The sequence below is a fragment of the Marmota marmota genome, unplaced genomic scaffold (genome assembly GCF_001458135.2).
Source record: "Marmota marmota marmota unplaced genomic scaffold, marMar, whole genome shotgun sequence".
NCBI lineage: Eukaryota > Metazoa > Chordata > Mammalia > Rodentia > Sciuridae > Marmota > Marmota marmota.
In genome coordinates, this window is record NW_026000026.1 from 9,375,604 (window position 1) to 9,389,483 (window position 13,880).

Here is a 13,880-nt window from a genome sequence, read left to right on the forward strand (position 1 = left end):
ATAGGAGGCTGAGATAGGAGGCTGAGATAGGAGGCCTCCGAGGCGCAGGAGCAGGCAGGTTTGCCTGGGTTCTTTGTAGCTGCTCGACTATTTACAGGGCATAGAGGATGCAAGCTTGCCAATGCTCAGAGCCTTCTGCCTCAGCCAGTCAAAGCCAGATTGAGGTGGAGACAGGACTGGTCTAAAGGGAGAGACCAGAATCGCAGGTGGGAGGTGAGTGAGAGGAATCTATAACGTCGTCTGCACAATCTGACTATATCGATTTTATTAATATTTTCTCCAATTCTCTCTCACATTTTTCTAGTTGTACAAGTGATGGTCTTACTGAAAATGGTCAGTCTGCCATTTTATTTTTTTATTTATATATGACAGCGGGATGCATTACAATTCTTATTACACATAGAGAGCACAATTTTTCATATCTCTGGTTGTATACATAGTATATTCACACCAATTCGTGTCTTCATACCTGTACTTTGGATAGTAAGGATCATCACATAAAGCCAAAGGAAACAAGGAAAAGTGTGTGGACCTGCATTTATTCTAGAATTGATTGTTCAGGGAAAGAGGCCACCCTCTTTCCTGCAGTCCTACAGACAGTGCAAGCACCAGGTCAGGAGGCAGACATGGAGTCACACGGATAAGGGCTCCATTTCTCTCCCTTGGGCCATTTCCTTGCCCATGACCTTAGGCATCTTTGCTTTCCGGTGTTTCAAGGTTTCTCATTAGCAAAGCAGACCTGATATAAGGACTCATCTCATTGGTTTTTTATGAGGATTAATTGAGATAAATCAGATAACACACTTAGCACAGTGCCCTGTACATGGTAAGTGGTCAATAAATTTGAGTCATTATATTAACAAGTTAATAATCCAATCCATGCCTTGATTTCCACATTGGTAAAATAATGCAATGAAAACTTCCTCTTTGAGTTGTTGGGAGAAGCAAAGTATTAATACCATCAAAGCACTTGAAACAGGACCTTGTGCACAATAAGTAGTCAATAAATGTTGAATGATTAAAATCATCACTGTGACGCCAGCCTTGTCAAACTTGAGGGACAAATGCTATATCTCGCTGCTTTTGATTCCACAAGTTCCAGCAGGTAGTTGGTGTTCAATAAATGCTGTTTGTAAGAGTGAAGGTGTATAGCACATCAGGAGTGAAAGTGAGAAAAACCTAAGGAGATAAAGCTGTGTCTCTATGGAAAGGGTTACAGACCGCAAGCTCCAACTGTCTCCTTCGGTGGAAACTTCTAATGGCTACCTCCCCTGCCCAAGTCTGCCAGTTTCCTGTAGTTTCCCACCCTTGACCATCTTTTAATCCAGAGTTGTCCATCGAGGACTGTCATACGATGGATGACAGTTTTAAGATCATTGAGTTACATAGTGAAAGTAAGGTCCCCTTTTCAATACCATTTCAGCCCCTCTGATCAAATCAAGAAGACAGGCTCTGTCTGGCATTAGCCTGGTTTTAAAACCTCTCTCACTGCAGTTTTTCCAAAAAAAAAGTGGACCTGAGACTCCGAAACTTGAGCAAGGTACAGTGTTCAGTTGAGAATGTGAACCAACCGTCTAGTCTGATTGCCCGGACATCTTTGTTTTAAGATATAACAGATATCTAAATCAATGAAACTGAGACTTGTTTTAAACAAATATGCAAAGACATTGATGTTGGTGTGGGGATGTGCTGCACACACCATGGGGAGGGTACAGAGGCCGTGTGGGAACCCAGTGGAACCAGGGGACCAGGGGACCAGGGATGGGCTAGAGCTGCTGAGTCCCACCACGTCAAAACACTCTCCGAAGCCAGAGGTTTTTTATTTAGACTTCAAAATCTTTGAAAACTGGAAGGAATCTCCCCTCCCGGGACATCACAGGGAAACTCTGGAGAATCTTTACATCTCCCAGGAAACCCCAAAAATATGGAGGGCCCAGGATAAATGTCTTGGCGCAGCAGCCGGAGTGAGGCAGTGGTTCTCTGTCCTGGGTGCCCTCGTCACTCAGAGAATGTGGGCAAATGCAGATTTGCAGATTCTCAAGAGGGTGTCTGGAGATTGTGATTGCATGGGCTTGGGGGGGGGGGCATGACTCCAGAGTCAGCCCGATCCACATGGCTCTGAACTACAGGACACAGGAAGATACCTACGTGCATTCTGCATTCAGTTGGCCTCTCCCTGTGTCCCCGTTCCCCTCTCTCTGCATCCCCGCCCCTCTCCCAACTGCCAGAGCACTCACATTTCACAAATTGGTTAATGAGTCCATTTTAACTTCTAGCTTTTCGTCAACAGAAAAATGTACAAGTGGCTGTCCCTTTTCTCACTCTCAACTGTGGCAGTCGCTTATGTTTTTAGAAATGGCAGGGACCAGTTTCCCTATTGTATTTCCACAGGGAAAGGCATCCGTGGATGTATTTTCTCTACCTGATCACAGCATCAAATATGAGAGCCCAGAGAATTCCTACCGTTGAGAAGGAGAAAGGCAAGCAGCCCCGCGGATGCCTAGGAGGGTTCTGCCAGCTTGGGGGTTGCCGGCCACCTGGGCCCCGAGTCAGTGGGACAAGAAGGAGACACCTGGAATCCCTCAGGTGTGGGCTTATCTGTTACACTTCCGACTCTTCAGGCACCTGTATAAAATGAGAGGCAGGAAATCTGGTTCTACCCTTTGGAACTTCTGCTTTCTTGTCTTTTACATATTTTCCACACTTTCTTCGGTGATTCTTCCTCTTCTTCTTTCTTCCTCGATTCCATTTTTTTTCTTTCCTAGTTTCTCCCAGCAACGGAACTTCCAAGTCCTTTCCGTCTACACTTAGATGGTCAGTGAATGTAATAAAAATTGTGATGGTGACCGTGATGAAGGTGATGCTGGTCATAACTGCCATTGTTATGACGGCTGCTACTTCCTGGCCTGTGTCATGGCTGTCCTGAAAGGACTAGCCTGGTCGCTGGCTAACGTTTACTAGGCACTGACCACATAAAAGGTTTCTGCCCACCGTCTCCTGGGAGCTGGATACTATTAGTACTGGCCCACGATCCTAATAGTGTATATGGAATACATGTGCAAACCAAGTTCTGGAAATTCCAAGTAGCTTGACTAAAACACACAGGCTCTAGACTGAGTATGGAGACCCAGGTCTGCCTGTCCAGGTCCGTGGACACTATGCTCTACTGTGCAGCACTTAATGCTTAACCACAGAGTCACATTCACAAATACTGGTGGCCTAGTTGGGTACTGGGAGGCCAAGGCTTGAGCTGAAAGTCAGTGTGTCAGTCAAGTGTGTGAACAAAGGCGGTGGGGGGGGATAAATAAATTAAAAAGAGCATCCTGCCTTTTCAAATCCCCAAGCACCATCTTTCAAACTTGAAACTATGAAATTTAAAAAAAAAAATTTGAACCTCTTGCATTTCTCACAGTGGCATTTTTGTAAATCGATTCCTGTTTTATTAAACAAATGTAGGAAAAAAACCCACAAGCCCCCCGACACAGCCCATCTGGGGTGGCTCAGTAGGATCTTGCTCACCCCATCCGGCCGCATCTCTGAGGACGTGTCCTGAAGGCAGACACTGCTCAGCTGTTCTCCATAAATCTCTTGTAGGCTCCATGGCTGTTCCTGGCCATCAAAATCCACAGAACACAAGAGATGCTGCTGCCCCGTTATTTATTTTAGCAAATGAAAAGCTCCCCTTGCAGATTTCCCCTTTAGAGTCCCTCTCAGTATTATGGCAGGGCTCTCTCGAGAAGTCTCTTCCTTAGAATTTAATTGTAGGTCACACTTAAATGAGTACTCTGAACAATTGGCAGAAAAACAGATGACCAAGAAATTCCAGGGTTCCTAGCTCAGAGGGAGAATGCTGCTCAGGACAGAAATCACGATGGGATTTTTCTTGCAATGAATCAATGATTATTTTTAGTTATTGTTTGTTGGTCGTACGGTTTGTATTTTTTTTTTTTACATTTTCATATGTTTACATTTTTATTTTTATTTTTAAATTTATTTTGGTACTGGGGATTGAACATAAGGGCACTTAATCACTGAGGCACATTCCTAGTCCTTTTATATTTTTTTTAAATTTTGAGACCGGGACTTGCTGAGTTGCTTAGGATCTCCTCTCTAAATTGCTGGAGCTGGCCTTGAACTTGCAATCCAAGCCACTGGGATCACAGGAGTGTACCACCATGCCTGGTGCATTTTTACTTTTTATAGGTGAAATTCTAAAACAAATCTATGTCATAATACAAAGTTGGCAAACCATCTAGCCACCTGATTGGAGGTTTTCTCATGAGAAATCAAATGAAATTATCATCCAATTTTATTGTCTTTAACATTAATCTTTATTTGTATAGGGTAGGAATAGCCAATCAGGTGAAATAGAAAAGAGAAAGAGCTATCAAGAATATGATGAGCTCATTTTATGCATTTCACTTTATTTCAGATATCATGGAATTAAACTTAATGAAGTTAAGTCCTCTTTGAGCCTTAAACTTGAAATCTCTGTGTCCCTGTAAAGTAGACATAAGGAAAGTGTTCATTTCCAAGCACTATTATGAGGATTTAAAAATTGATATTTACTTAAATACTTGGAGCGATGTTTAATGGGTACCAGGAAGTCAACAAATACAGTTGTTCCCCACTTTCTTCCCCAGAGACAGGTGCTAGTAAGAGTCTGGTGTGCATATTTTCCATTATTTATAATTTTACACACATGTGTATGTGCTTAGGAACAGCGCATTTTTACTTTTTATAGGTAAAATTCTATGTATGTTTGAGAATATTTGTGTTAATAGCTTCACACTGTATTTTGCAAATTTGAAAAAAAAATCTGTTTGGAGCTGTATTCATTAACATTGGTAGGTAGAGGAAAGAGGATAAATTAAAAAATTAAAAAGTATATAACTTATTCCTGTTTATATGCTTTATAATATTCCATCACAAAATGTGTATTTTTTATTAATTTATCAGTTCTTCTGTAAATAGACACTTAGCATGTTTTAAATTTTTCACCAGTACACACAATCTTGTATTGAATAGTCTCAGAAATTTTATAATTGTCACATAAATAATTTATGTAGGGAAGAAGAGTTGTGAGAATTTTACTGTATTTAGTGAGGAAATCAGTTGAGAAAATAAACATTACTGAAACAGCGAATATTTCCCACTTTGAGCTTCCTGGAGCATTTACTGAGCCCCGTAGATCTCTCTAACCCAAAGTGTAGCTGGCTATCTGGCACCTGGTAGGTACTTGCTAAATACCTTCTTGAAGTAAGTGATTGAGCACAAACACAGTGATCACTAATCCCACAACCAGCGTGACTCAGCCGTCCACATTTTTTGAATCTCAAGTACATCAAGAAGATGTCAGTAGTCACCTTGAGGTGGGGCAGGGAACAGGGACCAAGAGGAAGAACAGCAAGAAGAGTGCGGACGAAGCGTGTCTGTCCTCAGGGTCTGCAGTGGGCTCCCTGGAGACCGGGGTGACCTCTGCTTCTGGACTCTGAGTCCCGGATTGGTGACTGTGCATGGATGGGTGGGGTGTGCAAGGAAGGGCGCTGGGATTTTGTAAGTGTTTCAAGGTGAGTCATTACCATTAGTCAGTCCTGCCTCTTACCATCTTAAGTGGCTGAACTTGGGTTTGATGCAGATTGGCCACCTGGGCACTGGGGCACACTGCTAGGTCCCCGGGCGAGAAACCACACAGGCCCAAGGGAGAGAAAGGCCATGTGATTCCATGTGTTTTTAACAGGGAAGACCAGCGTCGTTCTCAGAGCTGGGGTGTGTGCCTGTGTGGGTGTCTGTTACCGTCACATGAGAGTTGGTGAGACGGTGTGCATGTGTGTGTGTGTGTGTGCGTGCACGTGTGCACACACACACCCTGTGGGTCTGTCGTTCATGGTAGGAGCTGCGAATGTGTTGCCGTGCGTGCTTCCTGTTCTGCAGGGATAGGTGTGTCTCGGCAGGTAGTGTGTGTGTCTCTGGGGGCCTATTATCACCTGAGCCTTTATTTTAGAGGAGTTGTATGTTTGCAAGGGACCCAGTAGGTGCCTGTTCTTGCCACGGATGAGCTGCTAACAAAACAGAGCTCTGCAGGACTTTCCCCAGGAACTGGAAGCCAATGTTGCAATGACTTCTCTAGGGTGTCCCTAGGGGCCACACCCAACCCTCCTAGTGATGGCTCAGGGTGGGAGGAAAACACAGGCTACCCGCTGCTCAGGGCTAGCAGCACTAGATGGGAAATGTATGGGGCAGACGGCTGGGCGAGCAGGCTCCACACCCTACTGTAATTTCATTTCCGTGTCCGTCCTCCTCCCCAGACTGCGTGTTGCATCATATCATATCAGGGGATGATCTTACAATGTCGTCTGTGGTACCTGGAACACAAGGTGTGTTTTGGTTGAATATGTGAATGACAGAATGAGTGAATGAACGAGCACATGGCCGCAGCCTCTGGAATATTCCACAACCCAGCTTGCTCATGCCCACAGGGTGAACAGAGCAGACTCTGCGCCCTGTTGTGGAGTGGGTAAACGAGAACCTGTATGCTGCACACGTGAACACGTGCTTATCTCAGAAGCAGGCTAGCAATCGCCAGAAAGCAAGCTCCCTGGTGGGGTTTTTATCCTTCCTCTGTGGCTCCCACAGGAGCACCTCATCTGTTGTCCCTTTGGTTTAATTATTGTTCTTTAAGATCATCGTGGCAGCCCCTCTGTTGACTGTCAAACTGCAGCCGTAAATGCAGGAATAAAAAAAATAAATAAATAAAGAGAAAGGGAAGAATTCTTTGTAATCCAGGTACAAGAATTTCCCCAAAGATATTTTTTTCTTGAAGAGAGGTGAAAGGAAGGTGGAAAAGTTGGGGGAATGAGTTTTTCAAACTTGCCAAACACATAAACCAACAGAATTGTGTTGCTGCTTCCATAAATGTTTAATAAGTTTTATCATCTTGTGAGTAAGGTTAAACAAATGTGAGTCCTTTGAGGAATTATTTACTGGAAGCAAAGTTATAGCGTCAACATCTGTGTTTCCAATCACTTAGATGAGGAATAGATCAAATAAATCATGAGCAAGTTCCACAAAATAACTTCTATATTATCATCGCCAGAGAAGAATAATGTAAGTAACTCTTTTAGTTGCCCTTTCTATTATAATTTAGATTTTTAATTTTTGGGTTAGGGCTCTCTCTCTCCTCTCTCCTCTCTCCTCTCTCCTCTCTCCTCTCTCCTCTCTCCTCTCTCCTCTCTCCTCTCCTCTCTTCTCTTCTCTTCTCTTCTCTCTCTCTCTCTCTCTCTCTCTCATTTATTCCATTATCTTCAAAGAATAAGTCTTCCCTTTTTTTTCCTGTGGAACTTACCATAAAAACATCCACAATGGAAGGTCTTAGAAATTTCTCTCAGGGAATCTGGTTATTTCAGCCAACATTCTCATTTGGGAATGGGCTAACAGTTCCAATATATAACATCCATATAATTTAACCTCATAAATTTATTTTTTTTCACAATGATGTCATGGGGAGAGTGACCTGGAGTTTGTAAACGTTCCCTGCTCACCACGTTCCCCCGGGCAGCATAACATTCTAGACAGTGTTTTATGTGCCCTGATTAAAATATAACGTATTCTTGCATTTCCTGTGGACTGACCTGTTAGTACTCTCAGCAGATGTTTAAGGAACAAGGAGATGGTTTCCAATGTGTAGCAATGTACTGTGGGAGTTTTTTTTTTTTTTAATCCATGATCTGATTTTCATTTTAGATGGTCAGATGGCAGCGCTCCGAGCTCCCACGCCACAAAAGTTTTGTACTTTGCTTTAACTTTTGAATTCCCCACTGCACTCCGACAAATAAAATAAATAGAAACACTTGTTTGTAACTCCAGTTTGAATTTTCGGGCGCATACTTTAAACTGCTATCCTGCAGAGGAGAGAAGGAGACCCGGAAGAGTGAATGGGGAGTCCTCCCAAGATAAAGCAGTAGTAATGGAAACTTACGAGCTTCTTTATTAGAAGAAAAAAAATTAATGGAAACGTGGAGAAGAGCTTCCTATAGTTTCTCAATCATGACAACAACAGCTGTGGCACATCATGCACTGAGCAAACCAATTTGTGGATTGAGATGTTTTAATTTTCTGCGAGAGAAACACATGGCAGAAATCAAAGGCAGCCCTTGACTTCCAGAGGCACAGGGGAAAGTGGGCGGTCAAGGGCTTGAGTTTGAAGCTTGCTGGGCTCAAGGTGGTGCTCTGTGTAGATCTTCCAGGGTACGAATCTCATTCCAAGGATCAGAGGAGAAGGCTTGGAAACTATGAGAGGGAGGGAAGAGTGAGTGGATGGAATCAGTGGAGGATGAATTCCCTGAAGGGAATGTGTGTGTGTTTCAGAGTCATCCTTCTATTTATTCAACGGAGATTTCTTAATTTCTATAATTTTCATGGTCCTGTGCTGTGTTCCAGGGCTATAGGACAGGCAAGGCCCAACTGCTCTCTTCAGAGTTTAGCAGTGGAGTGCCTAGAATAAAGCCAGCCACCGGGGGAGGGACTCAGGGAATGCTGGGTGGATTGAGGATGGATGGATGGATGGATGGATGGATGGACGGATGGATGGACGGACGGACAGATGGATGGATGGAAGGATGAATACATGGCAAGATGGATGGAAGGAGGGATGGATGGATAGTTGGATGGATAGATGGATACATGGCAGGATAGATTGAAAGATGGATGGATGGATGGATGGATGGATGGATGGATGGATGGATGACATATGGTAGGAAAGATAGATGGATGGATAGATGGATGGATGGATGGATGGATGGTTGGATGGATGGATGGCAGGCTGGCTGGATAAAGGATGGATTAGATGGCAGGCTGGATGGATGACTGGCTGAATGGAAAGAAGAAAGAATCAATGAGTAAGGGAAGATGATTCATGGCTTTCCAGGAATGGGGGCTCATTTATATGTCTGTTTCCTGGTCTAAGTCCTGATTTCCAGGGTCAACTCTGGTGAGTAATAATATGCTATGAAGCTCTCCTCATTTGCCTGGTTGGCCTGAGTCTTTTTCACTTCTCACTGCAGGTCCTAGGGGGCCTCTGTGTTTCTCTGTGCCTTTCTTCCCTCTCCTTTACTCTTGCAAACAGTCCCCATAAGATGTGCTCACATTTCCTGAAAGTCCACTCTATGCCAGGCACTGTCCCAGATGCCTTAGTGCACCTGACCTCACCCAACCCTCCTCTCTATTGGGAAAGTATGATCTGATATTCCAGATAAGAAAAACTGAGGCTTAGGTCTCCTACGTAATGTGCTCATACAGTACACACAGATGGGGCCAACATTTAAGGCCAAGTGTGTCCAACTCCAAAGCCACACTTAGTACACAACCCGAGCATCTTTAGAAGCCTGGGTGAACCCCGTGGTAGCCTCAACAAACTGTACATCTTCCAAGTGACTCAGTGGAGCTCTGAATCCAGCAACTGTGCAGAAAGACCTGGGACGGGCAGACACCCTCTTTCCTTCCTTCCATGTCAGAATCTCCGCACATGCTGGTGACAGTGTCCACCGGCAACATTGTCTATGTGGCTTAGTGGACTTCTTCCAGGAACCCCAGCACATTTTCTGGGGGTTACATCCACTCACATAGTTCTGCACAACTCCCATAACCAGTGACTGGCCTCTGATCCACCCACCTCGGCACAGAATGCATCCAGGACCTCAGTTGTGTTGACGGCCAAAGCAAAATCAAGCTGGCATTTGCAGCAGGAGGGGTTGGATACTGGGCTTTATACTGCCTGCTCTGTAGGGTTAGCATCAAGGGCCTTGAAGCCAGTCAGACTGGGGTTCAAATCCAGGTTGTTATTGATTTTCTGTCGGACTTTAGACAAGCTATTTAACCTTTTCAGCACTAGTTTCTTCACTTAAAAAAAATCCCTATGAAGTCATGATGTCACCATGTGGTTTATTAGGATATGTCTGTGGTGTGCATTGTGTGCCTGGCACATAGTAAGTGCTTAATAAATGTTAACGGAGTGTTCATGGTGGTGAGTCAAAACTAGCTTAAGGACCCTTAGAACAGCAGTGTGTGATGTCCTTGAGAAGGAGATGTGTTCTTTTGAGATCTTTGTTTATGATTTTGTGCATACGATTAATAAACCAGCTTATGGGGAGTGGAAAATATAGGTCCCCAAATAAGTCAACAGGATCAAAAGAAACACAATCCAAGTCTAGCTTACCGTGGCTCCTTTTTTCTTAGGGCCAAAAGTTCTTCCCAACTTTCATTTCCTTTCAGGTTTTGATATATTTATTAATTAGGCAAAATGGGAATTGACGAGCCTGAAATGATAAAGATGCTCATGACTAAAAAAAATGTTTTCCTGTGTCAGGAGGGAAGGATGCGGCGAGGTTGAGCAGGAGAGAAATGACGGTGTCAGAGTCAGCTGGGGTGGGGAAGCTGGTGGGAAGGCTGGGGTCGTCTGCTTGTTCTCCCTGGACCTGGGATTGTTCAGAGACCAACCGGTCAGATGGCAGTTTGCTCTTTTGGACAGACGCACACACCAACACACCTGTGCATTTGCGGCGTAAAGAGGCTGGTTTTCTTGCAGTTTATTCTGCATGGCGGTGTTTCCAGGCTGCTCATGCCTGTGAGGGAAGTGAAGTGCTCGTGTGTGTGTGTGTGTGTGTGTGTGTGTGTGTGTGTGACACTTCCTACAACATGCATGTGCTCGTGGCTGAAGTCTGTTTCTCTGAAGCCATGTGCCCTGGCCGCTGTTGATTTAGCCCAGTGCATGTGTAACGCCCTGTCCAAGCCGCTCCTGGTGAGCAGCTCCCCTCTCACCATGTTATACAAGCTGCCGGAAAAGGTAATTATGCTTAATAGAAGCCACTTTGATTTAAAGTTACAGAGGTGACTAATTAAATGGAGCTGCGAGCAGAGGGGGTGGCATGCAACCTTCGTTTGGGGACACTTGTCAAGAGTGGCTGGGACTGCTCTCAAGGGCAGTGTTCCGTGGCCCCATCCTTTTCACCCAGGTGGCCTTAGAAGGCCTTGGGGACCTGGGAGGGGTGCGCTGGAGGCTGTGTGTCAGTGGCTGCCTTTGTTACCTGTCCTCCTAAATGTCACTGGAGGAGAACCTGCAGCCACTTTTGTCACCCTGCCTCTGCGCCCACTTTCCTGTGTAAACTCACCACTTCTCCGCCCACTGGCTGGTCCCAGGTTCCTGTCGGAGCATCTCAACCCCACCGTGGCCAGCTCGCTGGAGGGACTGCAGTCCTGAGATTCCTAACCTGGGTCTCAGCTTAGACATCAACAGCCAAAGCACTCCAGTTCCCTCATCCTGGAGCCATGGACTCTGAGATGCATTAGCGTTTGTAAGATTTCATTTCAATCTCAGGTGTGGCCATCATTGCTTTTCAAAGATTACCTGGACGTGTGTGTGTGTGTGTGTGTGTGTGTGTGTGTGTGTTCTCTTTAGAAAGCCTAGGCTGATTTTTTTTAAAAAGAAGAATGTGGGTGTATGGGGCTTTGTCCCCACTGCCTTCCAGAGCTTCTAAGTTGCAATCACCAAGCAAAGGAGTTCCCACTGAGCAAGGGCACCTGTTCAAGGCAACGTCACCTAGCATTGGGGTTGAGTCAAATGTCGGCAAATAAAGTCAACAGCAGCAACCAAGAAGGAGCAGTGACTTCAACTGTTTTGTACCCCCCCCCCCCCCGTGGGTGTGTGTGTGTCTGTCTGTCTTCCAAAGAAATCCCGAGCTCCAGGCAGAGGATTTTCCTTCATGATAACTGCAAGACAGGTTCCTTAAATCCAGAGAGGCCTTAGGAAAATCCCTTTGGACCTTAGTTCAAAGAGATGGCCTAGAAACCTTTCTCCCCCAAACTCAGTCCACGGGCCAGCAGCCTTAGCACCTGGGAGCTTGTTAGAAGTGCAAACTCTCAGGCCCACCCAGACCTGGAGCCAGAATCTTCATCTTGGAAAGACGTCCAAGTGATTTGGGAACATACTGAGACTGGACAAGGACCAGCCTCGCCCTGACCTCTCGGCTCTGCCCACCTGCTGGGGTGAAATCTCACAGTCCCAGTGCTGGCCTTGGCCTTCTTCCTGTTCTCATTCCATGTCCAGCTCTGGCCTCCTTCTCCTCTAATGGATATCTTCACCTGGTCCAAATCCGGGCCCAAGTGGCACTTGCTCAGGGAAACCTCCTCTGACCTTTAGATTGCATGTCAAGTTCACCTCTGGCCCCAACATAGGCCTGAAAGCCCCACAGACCTCACTGCCTTGGTGTGTTCAGGGCCGCGCTGTGTGACTCTTGGCTTTGCTGATTCTCATCCGCCATCAACTCCACGCAGACTGTAAGTTTCATGAGGGCAGGAGCTGAGTCTGGTTTATTACCCCAAGTCCCAAGACCAGTACAGTGTCCAGTGCATTTCCAGGAAGCAGATGCAAGTTGTCAGACCCCGTCATTAGGATGTCATAGGCACATTGTTGCCTGCTCAGTTTCTCTCTCTGGACATGTTCAGAGAATTTCTAGAACTGTTTTCTATTTATGTAATTCCAGGTAATGAGGGAACCAACACACAGAACTACTACCTTGGAAGCATTTTATGCACATTGGACTTCATCCCGTTTAATCCTTACAGTGTTTTGTAAATTTTATAAAGGAATGAACAGAGGCCGAAACCCATGGGTTCAGACCAAATGGCTGAGAGGGCAGCCACACTGCCCTCTTGATTGCCGCTTCCAAGACGGAGGAGGCTGGGACTCAGGCCCTGCACTGTGTGGTCCGGAAGGTGGCCCCTACGGGTGCATGGCTCCCTGCTCCCTGCTCCCTGCTTCCATTAGCACAGGTCTTGGTTAAGCTCATGGCCTGGGTCCAAGCACGGGGTGACAAAGGGAGGGAGGCCGGGAAGGGAGGCTGTAGTGTTGGAGGGCCACTGCCTCCTTGTACATTTCTAGCACTTAGGTCAAGGTCTGGCTCTTAATAGCTCCTCAGTGAATGATGGTTGACGACTGACTGACAGATGGAATCCAATACTCACAAAGAGGGCAAGAACCACCTGTGACCATATATCAGGGCATGAAAACAGCCCTTCTGGGGTTTGGGGTTGATTGTGTCATTATTAGATCATGCTTTCTCTGAGCCACAGGTTTATGGTTGTAATCATCAGATTTGCCTCTAGTACTTAAAAAAAAAAAATCCACAAGTGTTCAACTTATCCCTTGAACAAATTTTAGAATCAGAATTTCTGGGAAATGGACAACTCGGCATGTTTAAAAATGATTCCACACTGGAGTCCAAGTGTTTGGAAGGCTGGGATGTCCTGCTTTGATCACATGAAGGAGTAACACTGTCTCCCATTTGTTGCAAACCTACTGTGTGCTGGGCAGGGTGCTTGGGCCAGCCAGACCCTCAAGAGAGAAGATGGTGGTGAGGAATCTGGTGATGGACTCAGGTGGATCCTTAGGGTTCTGTGCCAGGTGGTGTGTGGACCACCTAACAACTCCTCCCTCCTCCCAGCCCTCCTGTGAAAGGAGGGTCCACTGGCTGTTTCAGAAATTTCAGAAAAGGGTCAAATAAACAATGGTTTTGCGATTTCAATCAGGGACTATGGCCCCTGAGCCCTCATTCAGCTTACCACCTGTTTTCATAAGACCTGGGACCTGGACTGGCTTTTTTTTTTTAATTTTAAGGGATTAGGAGAAAGTATTAAAATGTGTTTTCTCTTTTTCACATAACATCCTTGATTTTTACCTTTTGGTCTGCAAAGCCTAAAATATTGACTACTTGGTCCTTTACAGAAAAAGGTTTACTAGTCCCTAATCTACAGTATCATTTCCAAACTTGTTCTATGCATAAGAATCATATGCAGGATAATTTTAAGTGGTATAAGCATGAGTGGCT